Genomic DNA, 19,453 nt, shown 5'->3' with positions numbered 1-19,453 from the left:
TCTGGGGCGCGGCCCAGGCTAGCTGGAGGCCTGCTGCGGCCTGGCGCTCGCGGAAAACTGGGCCCTGCAAGAGCGGGAGAAGGTGATTTCTGGGAACGTGAGTTTGGAGCCTTGTAATTACTTGCCTTTTTTGCGGATTTTGAAGGTGGAGTGGATTTTGGAGAAGGGAAAGCTGCCTGGAGTGAAACGTACAGGTTGTATAGTTGTGCTTTGTTCATTCTCCTAGAAAAATTAACATCAGCGCTGATTAGCGCTTGTCTCAACCCCAGCACTGTCCTCTTCTCAATTGCAGGAATATTGGGTTGTGCTGAGGTGTAGGAGGAAGCTGGAGATGGTGGAGGAGGTCTTGATGGTGGAGGTGAGGGCAAGCCCCGGCGCCTCGGAGTATGGGAAGCGGCTCGGCTAGACCGGCGGCCGCGCGGTGATGCTGGAAGTTCAGATGCGGTGTCCTGTTGAGCGTGGGAGCTCGTTGCAGCGGTGGGAAGCTGTGATGGAGCCTGGGCGACGAAGGAGTCGTCGTCGGACGGGAAGAGTTCGATCTCAGACATTGTAACAAATGGGCGGGACCAGATGCTGAAACTGTCAAGGAATGTTAGGTGAGTTGACAGAGTGAATATTTATATGCTCCTTCTCGTGCTGATAGGGTAGACATGGTAATTGTTTGATGACCAGTTGATTGGAATGATTATTTGAACGTGCTCCTCCCGAACTTTGTTTATAAAACATCATTTAATGTGCCAGCGACTACTGAGACCCCATCAGATACCAGAACAGCATTTAATGTGCCAGCGACTACTGAGACCCCATCAGATACCAGAACAGCATTTAACGTGCCACGACTACTGAGACCCCATCAGATACCAGAACAGCATTTAACGTGCCAGCGACTACTGAGACCCCATCAGATACCAGAACAGCATTTAATGTGCCAGCGACTACTGAGACCCCATCAGATACCAGAACAGCATTTAACGTGCCAGCGACTACTGAGACCCCATCAGATACCAGAACAGCATTTAACGTGCCAGCGACTACTGAGACCCCATCAGGTACCAGAACAGGATTTAACGTGCCAGCGACTACTGAGACCCCATCAGGTACCAGAACAGCATTTAACGTGCCAGCGACTACTGAGACCCCATCAGATACCAGAACAGTATTTAACGTGCCAGCGACTACTGAGACCCCATCAGGTACCAGAAGAGCATTTAACGTGCCAGCGACTACTGAGACCCCATCAGATACCAGAACAGCATTTAACGTGCCAGCGACTACTGAGACCCCATCAGATACCAGAACAGCATTTAACGTGCCAGCGACTACTGAGACCCCATCAGAGACCAGAACAGCATTTAACGTGCCAGGCAGGGTTCGTGCACGGCCTGTTATTAAACAGAAATGCCCAATGTGCAGTACCCTCATGAATAAAAAAAATATAAAAAAACATATTGACCATAAACACACAAATCAACCAATTCAGGACATTAATGCCAGATTCCACCTTGCAAGCCAGTGTGTAGACAAAACAAATGGCATATTCACAGTGCTTAAAGTTGCAAGTGGTCAGAGTAGTCCTCTGCATGTCCAATACAAAACATGGGGAGAACAACAAAAAGTCTGCTGCGAATCAAACGAATGCCAAGTAAACATGGAAGTAGCACAGAGGAGTGGTCTGTTATCCTATCAGTGTATGCATGTCAGATCTGTAAGTTTCTGCACATCCTCAGCTGAAGCAGTCTCTCTAAAGGAAGACGTTTTAATGGAAATGGTGAGAGCAAAGTGGTTTGGTGATGAGAAGAAAAACATTTGCCTTGCTCGTCAGCAGCTTGCTGTTTCTAGCAGTATACCACTGTCTGTAGAAACCTCAATTGGCAGTCCTCAAACAAAAAAGTTCATCTCCGTTTTTGAGCCAAATGTGTCCTATTATAGCCGGTTGGGGCGTGTCATTGTTGTTTACAACACCAAATTAAACACATGGCACTGCCCCTGTTCCAAAGTGCGCCGTTCATGTCCGCATAAGTACATTGCGAAATGGCATCTATTTCAAACAGACCGTGAGCTTTTCCGTACTGTCTTCAGCAGAGAAGAATCCCCACCCCAAAAGGCTCATACACATTCAGAGGAGAGCAACGTCACAGAAGACCATCCATTGTATCCTCCACATGATCTGGGACTGAAACAAATGGTACAGTACATTTTACAGAACAAGATGATACCTGCTGTCCTACCAGAAAATATACGTGCACCATCACTAGGCAAAGACTACTAAAAATATCTTTGTCCAGAAGAAACTGTGTGTCATAGATGCCCAGGTGTCGTCCCCCTTAGTGACCCTATTTTAATAACAAAGAGAGCTAAAATACTCTCCAACTGGTGCATTGTTGAAGGTAGGATGGTGTTATAAATATGCATATGTGCAATGAAATTACACTGTCCTCTAATGTAATACTTTGTTTGAATGATAGAAGTATCAACCTACTGTAAGCAGTGCCCACTGTGTGGAATGTTTTATCGCTACCAAGAGTGGAAAGACCAACTCCACAACTTTAACGACCACATCATCCTTGACATACACTTAATGCTTAACTTTAAGAAACCTTCTACAGGTAACCTTCAATGTAAGAATGTTCAGTAAGTACAGCACCTTTCAATGTCTCCAAGTTTGTACATAGATGTTTTTTATATATTTTTTCTCAGGCCCATACTGCTGTGAGCAGAGCAGTCGAGTTTTTGCAAGATTTGACAGGTCTGAAATTTCCACCAGCAGACACCGTGCTTCATGCATACTTGCACTTTGAGGCCCTTACTGATCATGAGTACAAGTATTCCTGCATTACTTGTGGTGATCATCCCCCTGTGGTGATCATGGATTTACACAAAAAAGGTGTTTTCCATTTATCAGGTATGACTATTGCGATACTCCACGTGCTAATTGTGTTTACATTAACATTTATGTATTTGGCAGACACTTTTATCCAAAGCGACTTACTTAACATGTTTTATATGTTCATTGTAATTGGATTTTTTTTTTCTTAAATGGTTTTCTTAGTGTGACCTTAGTGTGTCATAATGCACAATTTTTTTCACTCTTTAGTAAGTGACATCCAGAGTCCTGCAGAGAATTTTGATGGGGAGGTCAACCTGGAATAGTTTTGGGAGGCCATGTCCTGTGATATGATTGGTCGTGGATTTGTTGCAAGTATGAACACAGTGCTTTGTACACTATTGGAAAGCATGTAAAAATGCAACATAATACAATGTTTTTTTTGTGGTTTTTAGGTGGTAGACACAATTCATGTGCGGTATCACCAACATACCATTTTTGGGCTCCTTGGATAGGGAAAGCCACACGGCGTTCAGACTCTGTACTAAACACAGAGTTTGAAAAGATTCATGTTTCAAAGTCTGTATCTGAAATTTCTGAAATTACGGTTACAGAGGACAGACTCAGAGAAGAAATATACAAACAAAAGGTAAGGTTTGTTAGTCAAAAACACCCGACTGTGTTGTGTTTTTAATATTACCTTTTTAACAAGACTATATATTTTGTTAGGTTGTGGTCATTCGGAAGTTATGTAAAGAATGTGGCTTGGACTCCAATGGATCCCGCAGTGATCTTCTTCAGAGGTTGTCAAATGAAATGAAATCCAGACAAACGTATGACAAAATCTTTGACAAAATATGGGGGGCCTCTGGTAAGTTTAAGTTGTCTTGCACATAATATTTTAATTGCAATCTAGTTAAGGTCTAGTTAGAAACAAATTTTATACTTTGATTTACTCATTAGATGTGATTAATATCTTGTTTTTTAGGAGGCTGGGCAGTGATCATGTGCCCATGTGGGATTGTTTACAGTATCAAATGCAATCTCCGAGCTGAGAGCCCTCGAGACTTCGCAGACTTACTATTATCCTGGAAGCATATGCCAAATGTCATAATTTATGACTTTGCACGGGGTCTTGCAACTCACTTGAATTTAAGGGCATCAGAAGAGGTACCTATCTCATCCATTTGAGGGTCGCTTGGCAGAACCCACTCAATCCAACATCGAATTGGCCAAATGTGGACAGCTTAAAGTGTCGCTACCTTGGCTGAACACTAAGAAGACAGAGCCAGACCTTAATGGTCACCCAGTTACGGGTACATCGGATCACTATGTGCTGTATGATCGGTTTCATGAAGCCAATACAAAAGACAGCAAAGATGTGTTGAGGAAGCTCACTCTAGTACCTCAATTGGCTGGCAAAGTGAATAGCCAGGTTGCAGAGCAACTCTTCGCAAAGATGAAAAAAAAAAAACTACTTTTTGAACATGTCTTTGCCATCGACCCATCTCTTTTAAATGAGGAACATAATTCATCACTATAATGAAAAGAAAAACAACAAATTGCTGGAAAGATTAAAGGCCATGGTGCAGGGTTTTTTTTTTTTTTTTTTGCCAGTTTTCTAGTTGGTAATAAACATTTAAACAGTTATCCATTGTATTTTATGTTGTAGGGGATTACAAAAAAGAAATATAATACGGAAAAGTCAGTGATGTGTTAGCATTTACCAATAGCCTAGCGAGAATTCTAATTTCTCCCACAATGCATTGCATGACGTCACATGAGGTACTCGCTGTTGGACAACAGACGAAAGCCCGCGAGTAGTAGCTAATTCAATTCAATTCAAATTTATTTGTATAGCGCTTTTCACAATACATATTGTTTCAAAGCAGCTTTACAGAAAGTGCATTTCAGAAATGTACATAGAAGAATATAGTTAGTTAGTCATCATGTACTAATTTAGGGCATAACATATCGCCGGCGTTGAGTCTTCTCTTCACAGGCGTCGAGTCGTCTCATCGCAGGTGTTGGGGCATCTGAAGTCTCCGTGAGAGTCTGGATACAAACTGGAGCTGACGAACGCTATTTACCTCGGGACTGGCGTCCCGAGATAACAGCAGAAAAGCAGATGGGAAATAATTAGCGTAGCTGCTGTTCATAATATTAGTGCATTCGATCTGATTCAACAATAGAAGGTAAGCATTATGTGAATGCTTGGCTAAAGAGATGCGTCTTTAATCTAGTTTTGAACTGGGAGAGCGAGTCTGAGCCACGAACAGTATCAGGAAGGCTATTCCAGAGTTTAGGAGCTAAATGTGAGAACGCCCTCCCTCCTTTAGTGGACTTAGATATCCTAGGAATGACCAGAAGCCTCTAATTTAGTGATCTTAAAGAACGCGATGGATTGTAGGGCGATAGAAGGTCCATTAAATACACAGGAGCTAAACCATTTAGGGCTTTATAGGTCAGTAGTAGTACTTTGTAATTGATACGGAACTTAATAGGTAACCAGTGCAGAGATGATAGAATCGGTGTTATATGATCATATTTTCTTGACCTAGTAAGAACTCTAGCGGCTGCATTTTGCACTAACTGTAGCTTGTTTATTGAGGATGCAGGACAACCAGCTAATAAAGCATTACAGTAATCTAGTCTCGAGGTCATGAATGCATGAACTAACTTTTCTGCATCAGAAACAGATAGCATGTTACGTAATTTAGCAATGTTTCTAAGGTGGAAGAAGGCAGTTCTTGTAACATATGAAATATGATTTTCGAAAGACAAGTTGCGGTCTAGCATAACACCCAGGTCTTTTACTGTAGTCGATAAGGTAACAGGACATCCTTCTAAATTAAAGTTGTATTGTAAGAGATTTTGTGGGTAGTTTTTTGGACCAATAAGTAATACCTCCGTTTTATCTGGATTTAATAGCAGGAAATTACACGTCATCCAGCATTTTATATCTTTAAGACATTCTGTCAATTTAGATAAGTTAGTGTTTTCATCTGGTCGTGATGAAATATATAATTGAGTGTCATCAGCATAGCAGTGGAAATTAATTCCATGTTTTCTTATAATATTACCAAGTGGCAGCATATACTGTATATTGAGAATAGCAGAGGGCCTAACACCGATCCTTGCGGCACTCCATAGTCTACTGACGTTATCTTCGATTTTTCCCCATTTACAGTTTTTTTCAATTGTTTACACGCAATTTTGAAAACCGGGTTCTTTTTTTCAAAATGTAATCACAATTATCCAAACACCACACTCAATTGGCATAATTCCTAGATTGTTTGCAAAATGACACACTTCTGTCAAAACATACACACTTCAGACAAAAGATATACACATATTTGTGAAAATGCTATTAGTTTTCATTTAACCAACACAGTCCTCAATGATCAGACACTATTGCAACCAGTTTCACACTTCTGTGATAAATAAAAAACACATTTGTAAAACAACTATTTTTAGGAAATAGCATGTGCTAGATTTTTGGCCAGACATTGTTATGTAAGGGATAATTTAGATGAAAAAAAATTGTGACAAACAAACAACATTCTTCATGATTAGTTTGAGATATAGGGAGAATGTACACTAATAGGCCTACTATAAACTTGCCAAGCACTGCACAACACTGATTTCTGCAGACTCATATTTCAAGTATTTATTTACAGTATTTCTAACCATAATCAGTTACAGTAATCAACCAACAATGAAATCAATGAAAAAAATAAAATCTGTAGACAAATAAAAATTACTGCATGAAGTACATACAGTTTGACTCTGGAGAAAAACTACTGTAAAAGCAACAAGAATACTGTAACTATTCAGTTACAGTATCAACCAGAGATTTGGTTGAACTCTTTGTCCAGCTTCCATCGTTGTCAGTCCATGGTTGATAACATGGTCAATAAGTGTTGCACGGATTTCTTGAGTCAAATTTGGTCCTCGTCTTCTTTGTTCAGGTTCTATCAACTCTACAAGTCCTTCTCTACCTCTTCCTCTACCTAGGCCTCTTCCTCTATCCCCTTCTTCTCCTCTTCCTCTACCTGGGCCTCCTCCTCTACCTCCTTCACCTCTACCTCCTTCTCCTCCTCCTCTACCTCCTTCACCTCTTCCTCTACCTCCTTCACCTCTTCCTCTACCTCCTTCACCTCTTCCTCTACCTCCTTCTCCTCCTCCTCTACCTCGTTCACCTCTTCCTCTACCTCCTTCTCCTCTTCCTCTACCTCCTTCATCTCCTCTTTCAGCTCCCCCTTTTATTCTCACTCTTCTTCTTCTTCTTCTTCGTCTAGCTCCTTCCATTTTTGTTGAAGACAGGTGAACTCACCTGCTGCCTTTTATAGCACACCTGAGTGCTGCGTTTTCAAATTAGCACATGTGTGCTTCCACGCCTGATGGATGTGCATATCCAATTCATTCATTAGTGTGGTCAATGGCAAACCGGGGCTTTGTAATGACAAGGAAGTAACCTCACAATCCTTATCTGTGTCTAAGGTGTGAAAATGTGTGTAGAGTTTTACAAATCACTGTGTGTAATGTTTTGCAAAAAGGGTGAAGCTGACAACGTGCTTACAATTGTGCAAATCTAGACTGGTGTTTTGCTCCTTGAGTGTAAGGTTTTGCTAATAGTGGGAAAGTTTTAATTTTAGTGTGTAAGCAATTGAAAAAAACTGTAAACAGACAAAATGGTAACGGTCCGATAAGTACGATCTGAACCAGCTTAATGCCTGTCCCTGAACACCAGTGTAGTTTTGTAGTCGATCCAAGAGTATTTTGTGATCTATAGTGTCGAACGCAGCGCTAAGATCGAGTAGAACTAGTATTGAGATACAGCCTTGGTCAGAAGCTAAAAGTAAATCATTTGTAATTTTAACTAGCGCAGTTTCTGTGCTATGATGCGGTCTGAATCCTGACTGAAATTTTTCATATATCTCATTTTCTTGCAAGAAAGAGCACAATTGAGCGGACACAATTTTTTCTAGTATTTTAGACATAAATGGAAGATTTGAAATGGGTCTGTAATTTGCTAAGTTATTTTGATCTAATTGCGGTTTCTTAATAAGAGGTTTTATAACTGCCAGCTTGAATATTTTTGGAACATGACCTAAGAATAAAGACGAGTTAATAATATTGAGAAGAGGCTCTTCCACTACAGGTAACACTTCTTTCAGTAGTTTAGTGGGAATTGGATCTAATAAACATGTTGTTGGTTTAGATGCAATGATAAGTTTATTTAGCTCTTCCTGTCCTACAGTTGTAAAGCGGTGTAGTTGTTCTTGAGGGGCGATAATTGAGGCTGAATCACAAGACACCATAGAGGATTGTACATTTACAATTGTATTTCGGATGCTTTCTATTTTCTCATTGAAGTAATTCATAAAATCATTACAACTATACTGTAACGGAATATTTTGCTCTGGCGATGTCTGTTTATTTGTTAGTCTAGCCACGGTGTTAAATAAAAACCTTGGATTATTTTTGTTATTTTCTATTAGTTTGCAGAGATGCTCAGCCCTGGCTGCTTTTAGAGCCTTTTTATAACGTGACACACTGTCTTTCCACGCGATTCTAAAGACCTCTAAATTAGTTTGTTTCCATTTACGCTCTAAGTTACGAGTTTCTCTCTTGATAGCATGTGTAGTACTATTGTACCATGGTGCTTTAGTTTTCTCTCTAACCTTTTTTAATCTAATTGGTGCAACAATATCTAATGTACTAGAGAAAATGGTGCTCAAACTGCTGGTCATTTCCTCTAGTTCATCTGTTTGTTTGGGTTCTCTGAGCAGCTGAGATAGATCAGGTAAGCTATTTGAGAATCTATCTATAGTGGTTGGAAGGATTGTTCTGCCTGGTCTATAACGCGGCGCAACATGACAAATTTCAGCAGTACGTATTATACAAGTTACCATGCAATGATCAGTGAGATCGTCACTTTGCGGTATAATATCTATATCGGTTGGATTGGTTCCGTATGATATGATTAAATCTAGTGTATGATTTAGACGATGAGTGGGACCACTGACGTTTTTGTCTGACCCCAAAGGAGTTTAATAAATCTGTAAACGCAGCCCCTAACGCATCATTTGTGTTATCTACGTGTATGTTAAAATCTCCAACAATTATTGCTTTATCAGCATTGACCAATAGATCTGAGAGAAAGTCTGCAAACTCTTTTAGGAAATCAGTGTAGGGCCCTGGCGGTCTATATACAGTAGCCAGGGCTAGAGATAATAGGGATTTCTTTCTTACATCTAAGAGCGTAACATTTAGCACAAGTACTTCAAACGAATTAAACCTGTGACCTGTTTTCTGAGTAACATTATGAATATCTCTATAGATTGTTGCAACACCGCCGCCACGACCGATCAGACGGGGCTCATGCTTATAACAGTATCCTGGCGGAGTAGACTCATTTAGACCGAAATACTCATTTGGTTTAAGCCAGGTTTCAGTAAGGCAAAGTACATCGAAGCTATTATCTGTGACCATTTCATTTACAATAACCGCCTTAGGTGTGAGCGATCTAATGTTTAGAAGACCTAGTTTTAGAAATTGTTTTTGTTCACTGATATTTAGATTTTCTGGTTTAATTACAATAAGATTTTTCCTAGATCCTAGACTAGATTTATTGTTTGGCCTCACTAGACGAGGAATAGACACAGTTTCTATATAATGTTCTACACTACTTATATCAATTAAGTTGGGACAGCAAAGACTGTGAATTGGACTTTGACTTACTAGTCAGATGGTGTGCAACGTCTTGGAGATGTTGTCTGACAGCACAGCCGCTCCGATTCTGCTGGGGTGCAGGCCATCAGCACGGTAGAGCCTAGGTCGCTCCCAGAACAGATTCCAATTATTTACAAAGAGCAGTTTCTGTTCATTACACCATGACATTAACCATTCATTTAGAGCAAATAGTCTACTGAACCTTTCTTGTCCTAGTCGGTACGTGGGAAGCGGTCCAGACACGATGATCGTTGCCTCAGGCGCTGTGCTGCGTACCGTTTCGATCAGGCTCCTGTAGTCCTTCTTCAGAACCTCCGTCTGCCGCAGCCTGATGTCGTTCGTTCCCGCATGGAGGACAACGGCTCCGACGCGCTCGTCACCGTTCAGGATCTCGGGAACCTGTGCGGCGACATCAAGAACACGAGCACCAGGAAAGCAGTGAGTGCGCACCTTACCCTTACCTGAGGTAGCGCGGACATGACGGACCATGGAAGTGCCGATGATCACGGCGTCGTCGCGTTCCGACTCGCGAAGAGGGGAGAAGCGGTTCCGAGTGGAGATCTCGAAGACCGGGAGGGGCGGAGAGGTTCTTGCTCTGGTCCTGGCTCGTGTCTTCCGCTGTGGGATCACCCAGGGTCCATGGTGCTGTGTCGGTGCCGGAGTGAATGAAGCCAGAGATGATCGCGTCCTCCTGGGCAGAGAAACGCACGGAGTAGAGGAAGTCAGAGGCAAAAAGTTACTAACCACTGACTTGTGAGCATCGGCACGTGACGTTTCAAGCGCTGATCGCCGATCCCGCAGCTCGGCTTGCCTCTCCAGCAGACCACGGATCTGTTTCTCCACCGATTCCAGTTCCAATCGTACCGACATCAGCTCGAATGTGTCCTCACCTGCACTCAGAGGTAACGTTAGACACACATCCGATATGTTCGCCATTATAACAGATGAACAGTAAATTAGTAGTGATACTACCAATATCACTACTAATTTAGGACTGGAATGCTGGATATAACCTGTATCCTTTCAGTTGGCACAGAGAGACGTCCTGGCTGTTTCCATAAGTGAAGCAAAGACAACACGAACTTCCCATACCGGGAGTCGAACCCGGGCCGCTTGGGTGAAAACCAGGAATCCTGACCGCTAGACCATATGGGAACTTCCTCAATCCTCAAGCCTCAAGCAGGCCCTTTGGATTTTAGTGTGTGACCGCCCCCCTTTAAGAATATGGGAATGATCGTATTTGTATGGTAACCGTTATCCCACTGACAAAGCAGCCTATTGTTGGACTGTCAATTTAAAATATTATTCAACTAATCCAATAATAATAATAACAAAAACTATGGGCTAATAATAATAAAATGGCTATGGGCTGACAGCGAAGCAAAAGAGGCAGAGCGAGCCAGCCAGGAGTCGAACCTGGAATCTTCTGATTCGTAGTCAGACGCGTTATCCATTGCGCCACTGGCCCACCAGTCAGGCAGCCTTGAGTGCATTTGCCTCGCCCAGGGGGTTCAGTTTCCTCCCATTCCTGTGCTGGCATAATAGACACTATAAACTTGTCTTAAAGCAAGGTCCTTGTGACAGTACCCATGCAATGCATCTGAAAAGACGCATGGTATTGTATGGTAACCGTTATCCCACTGACAAAGCAGCCTATTGTTGGACTGTCAATTTAAAATATTATTCAACTAATCCAATAATAATAATAACAAAAACTATGGGCTAATAATAATAAAATGGCTATGGGCTGACAGCGAAGCAAAAGAGGCAGAGCGAGCCAGCCAGGAGTCGAACCTGGAATCTTCTGATTCGTAGTCAGACGCGTTATCCATTGCGCCACTGGCCCACCAGTCAGGCACCCTTGAGTGCATTTGCCTCGCCCAGGGGGTTCAGTTTCCTCCCATTCCTGTGCTGGCATAATAGACACTATAAACTTGTCTTAAAGCAAGGTCCTTGTGACAGTACCCATGCAATGCATCTGAAAAGACGCATGGTATTGTATGGTAACCGTTATCCCACTGACAAAGCAGCCTATTGTTGGACTGTCAATTTAAAACATTATTCAACTAATCCAATAATAATAATAACAAAAACTATGGGCTAATAATAATAAAATGGCTATGGGCTGACAGCGAAGCAAAAGAGGCAGAGCGAGCCAGCCAGGAGTCGAACCTGGAATCTTCTGATTCGTAGTCAGACGCGTTATCCATTGCGCCACTGGCCGACCAGTCAGGCAACCTTGAGTGCATTTGCCTCGCCCAGGGGGTTCAGTTTCCTCCCATTCCTGTGCTGGCATAATAGACACTATAAACTTGTCTTAAAGCAAGGTCCTTGTGACAGTACCCATGCAATGCATCTGAAAAGACGCATGGTATTGTATGGTAACCGTTATCGAGAAGCATGGCCAATGAAATGTTTGCTTGTGAAAAAGACCTCCTTCGAGCCAGAGTCGAACCAGCGACCTAAGGATTGCCAATTTGCCACCTACAGTCCTCCGCTCTACCAGCTGAGCTATCGAAGGCACATCGTTTGGGGACAGAACCTAAACCTATCAGGTTTCGTAAGCTCCGCCTGCCGGCTAAAAGTGCTAGTGGCACAGAGAGACGTCCTGGCTGTTTCCATAAGTGAAGCAAAGACAACACGAACTTCCCATACCGGGAGTCGAACCCGGGCCGCCTGGGTGAAAACCAGGAATCCTGACCGCTAGACCATATGGGAACTTCCTCAATCCTCAAGCCTCAAGCAGGCCCTTTGGCTTTTAGTGTGTGACCGCCCCCCTTTAAGAATATGGGAATGATCCGAAGGGATAGTTTACTGAATTCAATTTCATCTGGCTCATCGGAGGGAGCTCTCATTTGCCTCGCCCAGGGGGTTCAGTTTCCTCCCATTCCTGTGCTGGCATAATAGACACTATAAACTGGTCGCAAAGCAAGGTCCTTGTGACAGTACCCATGCAATGCATCTGAAAAGATGCATGGTATTGTATGGTAACCGTTATCCCACTGACAAAGCAGCCTATTGTTGGACTGTCAATTTAAAATATTATTCAACTAATCCAATAATAATAATAACAAAAACTATGGGCTAATAATAATAAAATGGCTATGGGCTGACAGCGAAGCAAAAGAGGCAGAGCGAGCCAGCCAGGAGTCGAACCTGGAATCTTCTGATTCGTAGTCAGACGCGTTATCCATTGCGCCACTGGCCCACCAGTCAGGCACCCTTGAGTGCATTTGCCTCGCCCAGGGGGTTCAGTTTCCTCCAATTCCTGTGCTGGCATAATAGACACTATAAACTTGTCTTAAAGCAAGGTCCTTGTGACAGTACCCATGCAATGCATCTGAAAAGATGCATGGTATTGTATGGTAACCGTTATCCCACTGACAAAGCAGCCTATTGTTGGACTGTCAATTTAAAACATTATTCAACTAATCCAATAATAATAATAACAAAAACTATGGGCTAATAATAATAAAATGGCTATGGGCTGACAGCGAAGCAAAAGAGGCAGAGCGAGCCAGCCAGGAGTCGAACCTGGAATCTTCTGATTCGTAGTCAGACGCGTTATCCATTGCGCCACTGGCCCACAAGTCAGGCAGCCTTGAGTGCATTTGCCTCGCCCAGGGGGTTCAGTTTCCTCCCATTCCTGTGCTGGCATAATAGACACTATAAACTTGTCTTAAAGCAAGGTCCTTGTGACAGTACCCATGCAATGCATCTGAAAAGACGCATGGTATTGTATGGTAACCGTTATCCCACTGACAAAGCAGCCTATTGTTGGACTGTCAATTTAAAATATTATTCAACTAATCCAATAATAATAATAACAAAAACTATGCACGCGACTTGTTGGTGTCCGGCTGGGCAGAGGCCTGTCATGACATCTACTTTTTCTCATGCCAATAACAGGCCTGGAGCCAACGTCAGGAAGGGGTCTGATGAGGAGCCTGCTATAAAAAGCTTCAAGTTGGAGGCGTCACATATTGGTGATCTCGGTTGCTTTGTTTTCATGGCAAGTTGTGGTGTTGTTAGGATATTCCTACAGAGCCAGTGACAGTTTCTCAGTGGAATAACTGTGATCCAGGGTCAGAGACGTCTCCTCTCCTGGAGGAAAATTCAAGCCTTAGTGGTCTTGCTTGAGCAGTTGCTGCAAAATCTGGTAGAGGCACACAGCCAGGCTTGACAGGAAAGAGTCAGCAGACCTTCCCTGGTGGTCTAGTGGTTAGGATTCGGCGCTCTCACCGCCGCGGCCCGGGTTCGATTCCCGGTCAGGGAATGAGCTTTTGCCCTCCAGCGGCGGTCGCGATTGCAAAACGCTGGACTACCAACTCAATCGCTGACGGCCTCGTCGAGAAGCATGGCCAATGAAATGTTTGCTTGTGAAAAAGACCTCCTTCGAGCCAGAGTCGAACCAGCGACCTAAGGATTGCCAATTTGCCACCTACAGTCCTCCGCTCTACCAGCTGAGCTATCGAAGGCACATCGTTTGGGGACAGAACCTAAACCTATCAGGTTTCGTAAGCTCCGCCTGCCGGCTAAAAGTGCTAGTGGCACAGAGAGACGTCCTGGCTGTTTCCATAAGTGAAGCAAAGACAACACGAACTTCCCATACCGGGAGTCGAACCCGGGCCGCCTGGGTGAAAACCAGGAATCCTGACCGCTAGACCATATGGGAACTTCCTCAATACTCAAGCCTCAAGCAGGCCATTTGGCTTTTAGTGTGTGACCGCCCCCCTTTAAGAATATGGGAATGATCGTATTTGTATGGTAACCGTTATCCCACTGACAAAGCAGCCTATTGTTGGACTGTCAATTTAAAACATTATTCAACTAATCCAATAATAATAATAACAAAAACTATGGGCTAATAATAATAAAATGGCTATGGGCTAACAGCGAAGCAAAAGAGGTAGAGCGAACCAGCGACCTAAGGATTGCCAATTTGCCACCTACAGTCCTCCGCTCTACCAGCTGAGCTATCGCAGGCACATCGTTTGGGGACAGAACCTAAACCTATCAGGTTTCGTAAGCTCCGCCTGCCGGCTAAAAGTCCTAGTGGCACAGAGACGTCCTGGCTGTTTCCATGAGTGAAGCAAAGACAACACGAACTTCCCATACCGGGAGTCGAACCCAGGCCGCCTGGGTGAAAACCAGGAATCCTGACCGCTAGACCATATGGGAACTTCCTCAATCCTCAATCCTCAAGCCTCAAGCAGGCCCTTTGGATTTTAGTGTGTGACCGCCCCCCTTTAAGAATATGGGAATGATCGTATTTGTATGGTAACCGTTATCCCACTGACAAAGCAGCCTATTGTTGGACTGTCAATTTAAAACATTATTCAACTAATCCAATAATAATAATAACAAAAACTATGGGCTAATAATAATAAAATGGCTATGGGCTGACAGCGAAGCAGAGCGAGCCAGCCAGGAGTCGAACCTGGAATCTTCTGATTCGTAGTCAGACGCGTTATCCATTGCGCCACTGGCCCACCAGTCAGGCAGCCTTGAGTGCATTTGCCTCGCCCAGGGGGTTCAGTTTCCTCCCATTCCTGTGCTGGCATAATAGACACTATAAACTTGTCTTAAAGCAAGGTCCTTGTGACAGTACCCATGCAATGCATCTGAAAAGACGCATGGTATTGTATGGTAACCGTTATCCCACTGACAAAGCAGCCTATTGTTGGACTGTCAATTTAAAATATTATTCAACTAATCCAATAATAATAATAACAAAAACTATGCACGCGACTTGTTGGTGTCCGGCTGGGCAGAGGCCTGTCATGACATCTACTTTTTCTCATGCCAATAACAGGCCTGGAGCCAACGTCAGGAAGGGGTCTGATGAGGAGCCTGCTATAAAAAGCTTCAAGTTGGAGGCGTCACATATTGGTGATCTCGGTTGCTTTGTTTTCATGGCAAGTTGTGGTGTTGTTAGGATATTCCTACAGAGCCAGTGACAGTTTCTCAGTGGAATAACTGTGATCCAGGGTCAGAGACGTCTCCTCTCCTGGAGGAAAATTCAAGCCTTAGTGGTCTTGCTTGAGCAGTTGCTGCAAAATCTGGTAGAGGCACACAGCCAGGCTTGACAGGAAAGAGTCAGCAGACCTTCCCTGGTGGTCTAGTGGTTAGGATTCGGCGCTCTCACCGCCGCGGCCCGGGTTCGATTCCCGGTCAGGGAATGAGCTTTTGCCCTCCAGCGGCGGTCGCGATTGCAAAACGCTGGACTACCAACTCAATCGCTGACGGCCTCGTCGAGAAGCATGGCCAATGAAATGTTTGCTTGTGAAAAAGACCTCCTTCGAGCCAGAGTCGAACCAGCGACCTAAGGATTGCCAATTTGCCACCTACAGTCCTCCGCTCTACCAGCTGAGCTATCGAAGGCACATCGTTTGGGGACAGAACCTAAACCTATCAGGTTTCGTAAGCTCCGCCTGCCGGCTAAAAGTGCTAGTGGCACAGAGAGACGTCCTGGCTGTTTCCATAAGTGAAGCAAAGACAACACGAACTTCCCATACCGGGAGTCGAACCCGGGCCGCCTGGGTGAAAACCAGGAATCCTGACCGCTAGACCATATGGGAACTTCCTCAATACTCAAGCCTCAAGCAGGCCATTTGGCTTTTAGTGTGTGACCGCCCCCCTTTAAGAATATGGGAATGATCGTATTTGTATGGTAACCGTTATCCCACTGACAAAGCAGCCTATTGTTGGACTGTCAATTTAAAACATTATTCAACTAATCCAATAATAATAATAACAAAAACTATGGGCTAATAATAATAAAATGGCTATGGGCTAACAGCGAAGCAAAAGAGGTAGAGCGAACCAGCGACCTAAGGATTGCCAATTTGCCACCTACAGTCCTCCGCTCTACCAGCTGAGCTATCGCAGGCACATCGTTTGGGGACAGAACCTAAACCTATCAGGTTTCGTAAGCTCCGCCTGCCGGCTAAAAGTCCTAGTGGCACAGAGACGTCCTGGCTGTTTCCATGAGTGAAGCAAAGACAACACGAACTTCCCATACCGGGAGTCGAACCCAGGCCGCCTGGGTGAAAACCAGGAATCCTGACCGCTAGACCATATGGGAACTTCCTCAATCCTCAATCCTCAAGCCTCAAGCAGGCCCTTTGGATTTTAGTGTGTGACCGCCCCCCTTTAAGAATATGGGAATGATCGTATTTGTATGGTAACCGTTATCCCACTGACAAAGCAGCCTATTGTTGGACTGTCAATTTAAAACATTATTCAACTAATCCAATAATAATAATAACAAAAACTATGGGCTAATAATAATAAAATGGCTATGGGCTGACAGCGAAGCAAAAGAGGCAGAGCGAGCCAGCCAGGAGTCGAACCTGGAATCTTCTGATTCGTAGTCAGACGCGTTATCCATTGCGCCACTGGCCCACCAGTCAGGCACCCTTGAGTGCATTTGCCTCGCCCAGGGGGTTCAGTTTCCTCCCATTCCTGTGCTGGCATAATAGACACTATAAACTTGTCTTAAAGCAAGGTCCTTGTGACAGTACCCATGCAATGCATCTGAAAAGACGCATGGTATTGTATGGTAACCGTTATCCCACTGACAAAGCAGCCTATTGTTGGACTGTCAATTTAAAATATTATTCAACTAATCCAATAATAATAATAACAAAAACTATGCACGCGACTTGTTGGTGTCCGGCTGGGCAGAGGCCTGTCATGACATCTACTTTTTCTCATGCCAATAACAGGCCTGGAGCCAACGTCAGGAAGGGGTCTGATGAGGAGCCTGCTATAAAAAGCTTCAAGTTGGAGGCGTCACATATTGGTGATCTCGGTTGCTTTGTTTTCATGGCAAGTTGTGGTGTTGTTAGGATATTCCTACAGAGCCAGTGACAGTTTCTCAGTGGAATAACTGTGATCCAGGGTCAGAGACGTCTCCTCTCCTGGAGGAAAATTCAAGCCTTAGTGGTCTTGCTTGAGCAGTTGCTGCAAAATCTGGTAGAGGCACAGAGGCAGGCTTGACGGGAAAGAGTCAGCAGACCTTCCCTGGTGGTCTAGTGGTTAGGATTCGGCGCTCTCACCGCCGCGGCCCGGGTTCGATTCCCGGTCAGGGAATGAGCTTTTGCCCTCCAGCGGCGGTCGCAATTGCAAAACGCTGGACTACCAACTCAATCGCTGACGGCCTCGTCGAGAAGCATGGCCAATGAAATGTTTGCTTGTGAAAAAGACCTCCTTCGAACCAGAGTCGAACCAGCGACCTAAGGATTGCCAATTTGCCACCTACAGTCCTCCGCTCTACCAGCTGAGCTATCGAAGGCACATCGTTTGGGGACAGAACCTAAACCTATCAGGTTTCGTAAGCTCCGCCTGCCGGCTAAAAGTGCTAGTGGCACAGAGAGACGTCCTGGCTGTTTCCATAAGTGAAGCAAAGACAACCCGGGCCACCTGGGTGAAAACCAGGAATCCTGACCGCTAGACCATATGGGAACTTCCTCAATACTCAAGCCTCAAGCAGGCCATTTGGCTTTTAGTGTGTGACCGCCCCCCTTTAAGAATATGGGAATGATCGTATTTGTATGGTAACCGTTATCCCACTGACAAAGCAGCCTATTGTTGGACTGTCAATTTAAAACATTATTCAACTAATCCAATAATAATAATAACAAAAACTATGGGCTAATAATAATAAAATGGCTATGGGCTGACAGCGAAGCAAAAGAGGCAGAGCGAGCCAGCCAGGAGTCGAACCTGGAATCTTCTGATTCGTAGTCAGACGCGTTATCCATTGCGCCACTGGCCGACCAGTCAGGCAGCCTTGAGTGCATTTGCCTCGCCCAGGGGGTTCAGTTTCCTCCCATTCCTGTGCTGGCATAATAGACACTATAAACTTGTTTTAAAGCAAGGTCCTTGTGACAGTACCCATGCAATGCATCTGAAAAGACGCATGGTATTGTATGGTAATCGTTATCGAGAAGCATGGCCAATGAAATGTTTGCTTGTGAAAAAGACCTCCTTCGAGCCAGAGTCGAACCAGCGACCTAAGGATTGCCAATTTGCCACCTACAGTCCTCCGCTCTACCAGCTGAGCTATCGAAGGCACATCGTTTGGGGACAGAACCTAAACCTTTCAGGTTTCGAAAGCTCCGCCTGCCGGCTAAAAGTGCTAGTGGCACAGAGAGACGTCCTGGCTGTTTCCATAAGTGAAGCAAAGACAACACGAACTTCCCATACCGGGAGTCGAACCCGGGCCGCCTGGGTGAAAACCAGGAATCCTGACCGCTAGACCATATGGGAACTTCCTCAAGCCACAAGCCTCAAGCAGGCCCTTTGGCTTTTAGTGTCTGACCGCCCCCCTTTAAGAATATGGGAATGATCCGAAGGGATAGTTTACTGAATTCAATTTCATCTGGCTCATCGGAGGGAGCTCTCATTTGCCTCGCCCAGGGGGTTCAGTTTCCTCCCATTCCTGTGCTGGCATAATAGACACTATAAACTTGTCTTAAAGCAAGGTCCTTGTGACAGTACCCATGCAATGCATCTGAAAAGACGCATGGTATTGTATGGTAACCGTTATCCCACTGACAAAGCAGCCTATTGTTGGACTGTCATTTTAAAACATTATTCAACTAATCCAATAATAATAATAACAAAAACTATGGGCTAATAATAATCAAATGGCTATCGGCTGACAGCGAAGCAAAAGAGGCAGAGCGAGCCAGCCAGGAGTCCAACCTGGAATCTTCTGATTCGTAGTCAGACGCGTTATCCATTGCGCCACTGGCCCACCAGTCAGGCAGCCTTGAGTGCATTTGCATCGCCCAGGGGGTTCAGTTTCCTCCCATTCCTGTGCTGGCATAATAGACACTATAAACTTGTCTTAAAGCAAGGTCCTTGTGACAGTACCCATGC

At 44.3% G+C, this 19,453-nt stretch overlaps 1 long non-coding RNA gene and 16 other non-coding genes across 17 annotated transcripts; 4 read left to right on the top strand and 13 right to left on the bottom strand.

The window, feature by feature from the left end:
* Window positions 1–1,325: 1,325 nt before the first annotated feature.
* LOC130097733 (uncharacterized) lies at window positions 1,326–4,398 on the top strand. Its single transcript, XR_008808335.1, has 7 exons — window positions 1,326–2,387; window positions 2,466–2,606; window positions 2,698–2,902; window positions 3,095–3,199; window positions 3,280–3,473; window positions 3,554–3,695; window positions 3,813–4,398. It is a non-coding gene; the product is annotated as an uncharacterized LOC130097733 (long non-coding RNA).
* Window positions 4,399–10,645: 6,247 nt separating this feature from the next.
* trnae-uuc (transfer RNA glutamic acid (anticodon UUC)) lies at window positions 10,646–10,717 on the bottom strand. The gene has a single exon. It is a non-coding gene; the product is annotated as a tRNA-Glu (tRNA).
* Window positions 10,718–10,957: 240 nt separating this feature from the next.
* trnar-acg (transfer RNA arginine (anticodon ACG)) lies at window positions 10,958–11,030 on the bottom strand. The gene has a single exon. It is a non-coding gene; the product is annotated as a tRNA-Arg (tRNA).
* A 305-nt stretch (window positions 11,031–11,335) lies between these two features.
* On the bottom strand, window positions 11,336–11,408 carry trnar-acg (transfer RNA arginine (anticodon ACG)). The gene has a single exon. It is a non-coding gene; the product is annotated as a tRNA-Arg (tRNA).
* Window positions 11,409–12,208: 800 nt separating this feature from the next.
* Window positions 12,209–12,280, bottom strand: trnae-uuc (transfer RNA glutamic acid (anticodon UUC)). The gene has a single exon. It is a non-coding gene; the product is annotated as a tRNA-Glu (tRNA).
* Window positions 12,281–12,697: 417 nt separating this feature from the next.
* On the bottom strand, window positions 12,698–12,770 carry trnar-acg (transfer RNA arginine (anticodon ACG)). Its single transcript has one exon. It is a non-coding gene; the product is annotated as a tRNA-Arg (tRNA).
* A 305-nt stretch (window positions 12,771–13,075) lies between these two features.
* trnar-acg (transfer RNA arginine (anticodon ACG)) lies at window positions 13,076–13,148 on the bottom strand. The gene has a single exon. It is a non-coding gene; the product is annotated as a tRNA-Arg (tRNA).
* A 618-nt stretch (window positions 13,149–13,766) lies between these two features.
* On the top strand, window positions 13,767–13,838 carry trnae-cuc (transfer RNA glutamic acid (anticodon CUC)). The gene has a single exon. It is a non-coding gene; the product is annotated as a tRNA-Glu (tRNA).
* Window positions 13,839–14,165: 327 nt separating this feature from the next.
* On the bottom strand, window positions 14,166–14,237 carry trnae-uuc (transfer RNA glutamic acid (anticodon UUC)). The gene has a single exon. It is a non-coding gene; the product is annotated as a tRNA-Glu (tRNA).
* Window positions 14,238–14,671: 434 nt separating this feature from the next.
* Window positions 14,672–14,743, bottom strand: trnae-uuc (transfer RNA glutamic acid (anticodon UUC)). Its single transcript has one exon. It is a non-coding gene; the product is annotated as a tRNA-Glu (tRNA).
* Window positions 14,744–14,981: 238 nt separating this feature from the next.
* trnar-acg (transfer RNA arginine (anticodon ACG)) lies at window positions 14,982–15,054 on the bottom strand. Its single transcript has one exon. It is a non-coding gene; the product is annotated as a tRNA-Arg (tRNA).
* A 618-nt stretch (window positions 15,055–15,672) lies between these two features.
* On the top strand, window positions 15,673–15,744 carry trnae-cuc (transfer RNA glutamic acid (anticodon CUC)). Its single transcript has one exon. It is a non-coding gene; the product is annotated as a tRNA-Glu (tRNA).
* A 327-nt stretch (window positions 15,745–16,071) lies between these two features.
* Window positions 16,072–16,143, bottom strand: trnae-uuc (transfer RNA glutamic acid (anticodon UUC)). Its single transcript has one exon. It is a non-coding gene; the product is annotated as a tRNA-Glu (tRNA).
* Window positions 16,144–16,577: 434 nt separating this feature from the next.
* On the bottom strand, window positions 16,578–16,649 carry trnae-uuc (transfer RNA glutamic acid (anticodon UUC)). The gene has a single exon. It is a non-coding gene; the product is annotated as a tRNA-Glu (tRNA).
* Window positions 16,650–16,896: 247 nt separating this feature from the next.
* Window positions 16,897–16,969, bottom strand: trnar-acg (transfer RNA arginine (anticodon ACG)). Its single transcript has one exon. It is a non-coding gene; the product is annotated as a tRNA-Arg (tRNA).
* A 618-nt stretch (window positions 16,970–17,587) lies between these two features.
* trnae-cuc (transfer RNA glutamic acid (anticodon CUC)) lies at window positions 17,588–17,659 on the top strand. Its single transcript has one exon. It is a non-coding gene; the product is annotated as a tRNA-Glu (tRNA).
* A 1,107-nt stretch (window positions 17,660–18,766) lies between these two features.
* On the bottom strand, window positions 18,767–18,838 carry trnae-uuc (transfer RNA glutamic acid (anticodon UUC)). The gene has a single exon. It is a non-coding gene; the product is annotated as a tRNA-Glu (tRNA).
* Window positions 18,839–19,453: the final 615 nt, after the last annotated feature.

This window comes from Rhinichthys klamathensis, unplaced genomic scaffold, assembly GCF_029890125.1.
Source record: "Rhinichthys klamathensis goyatoka isolate OS25496 unplaced genomic scaffold, OSU_Roscu_1.1 h1tg000223l_1, whole genome shotgun sequence".
In the NCBI taxonomy this organism is placed as follows: domain Eukaryota; kingdom Metazoa; phylum Chordata; class Actinopteri; order Cypriniformes; family Leuciscidae; genus Rhinichthys; species Rhinichthys klamathensis.
This window is presented reverse-complemented; position numbering and strand designations above follow the sequence as displayed.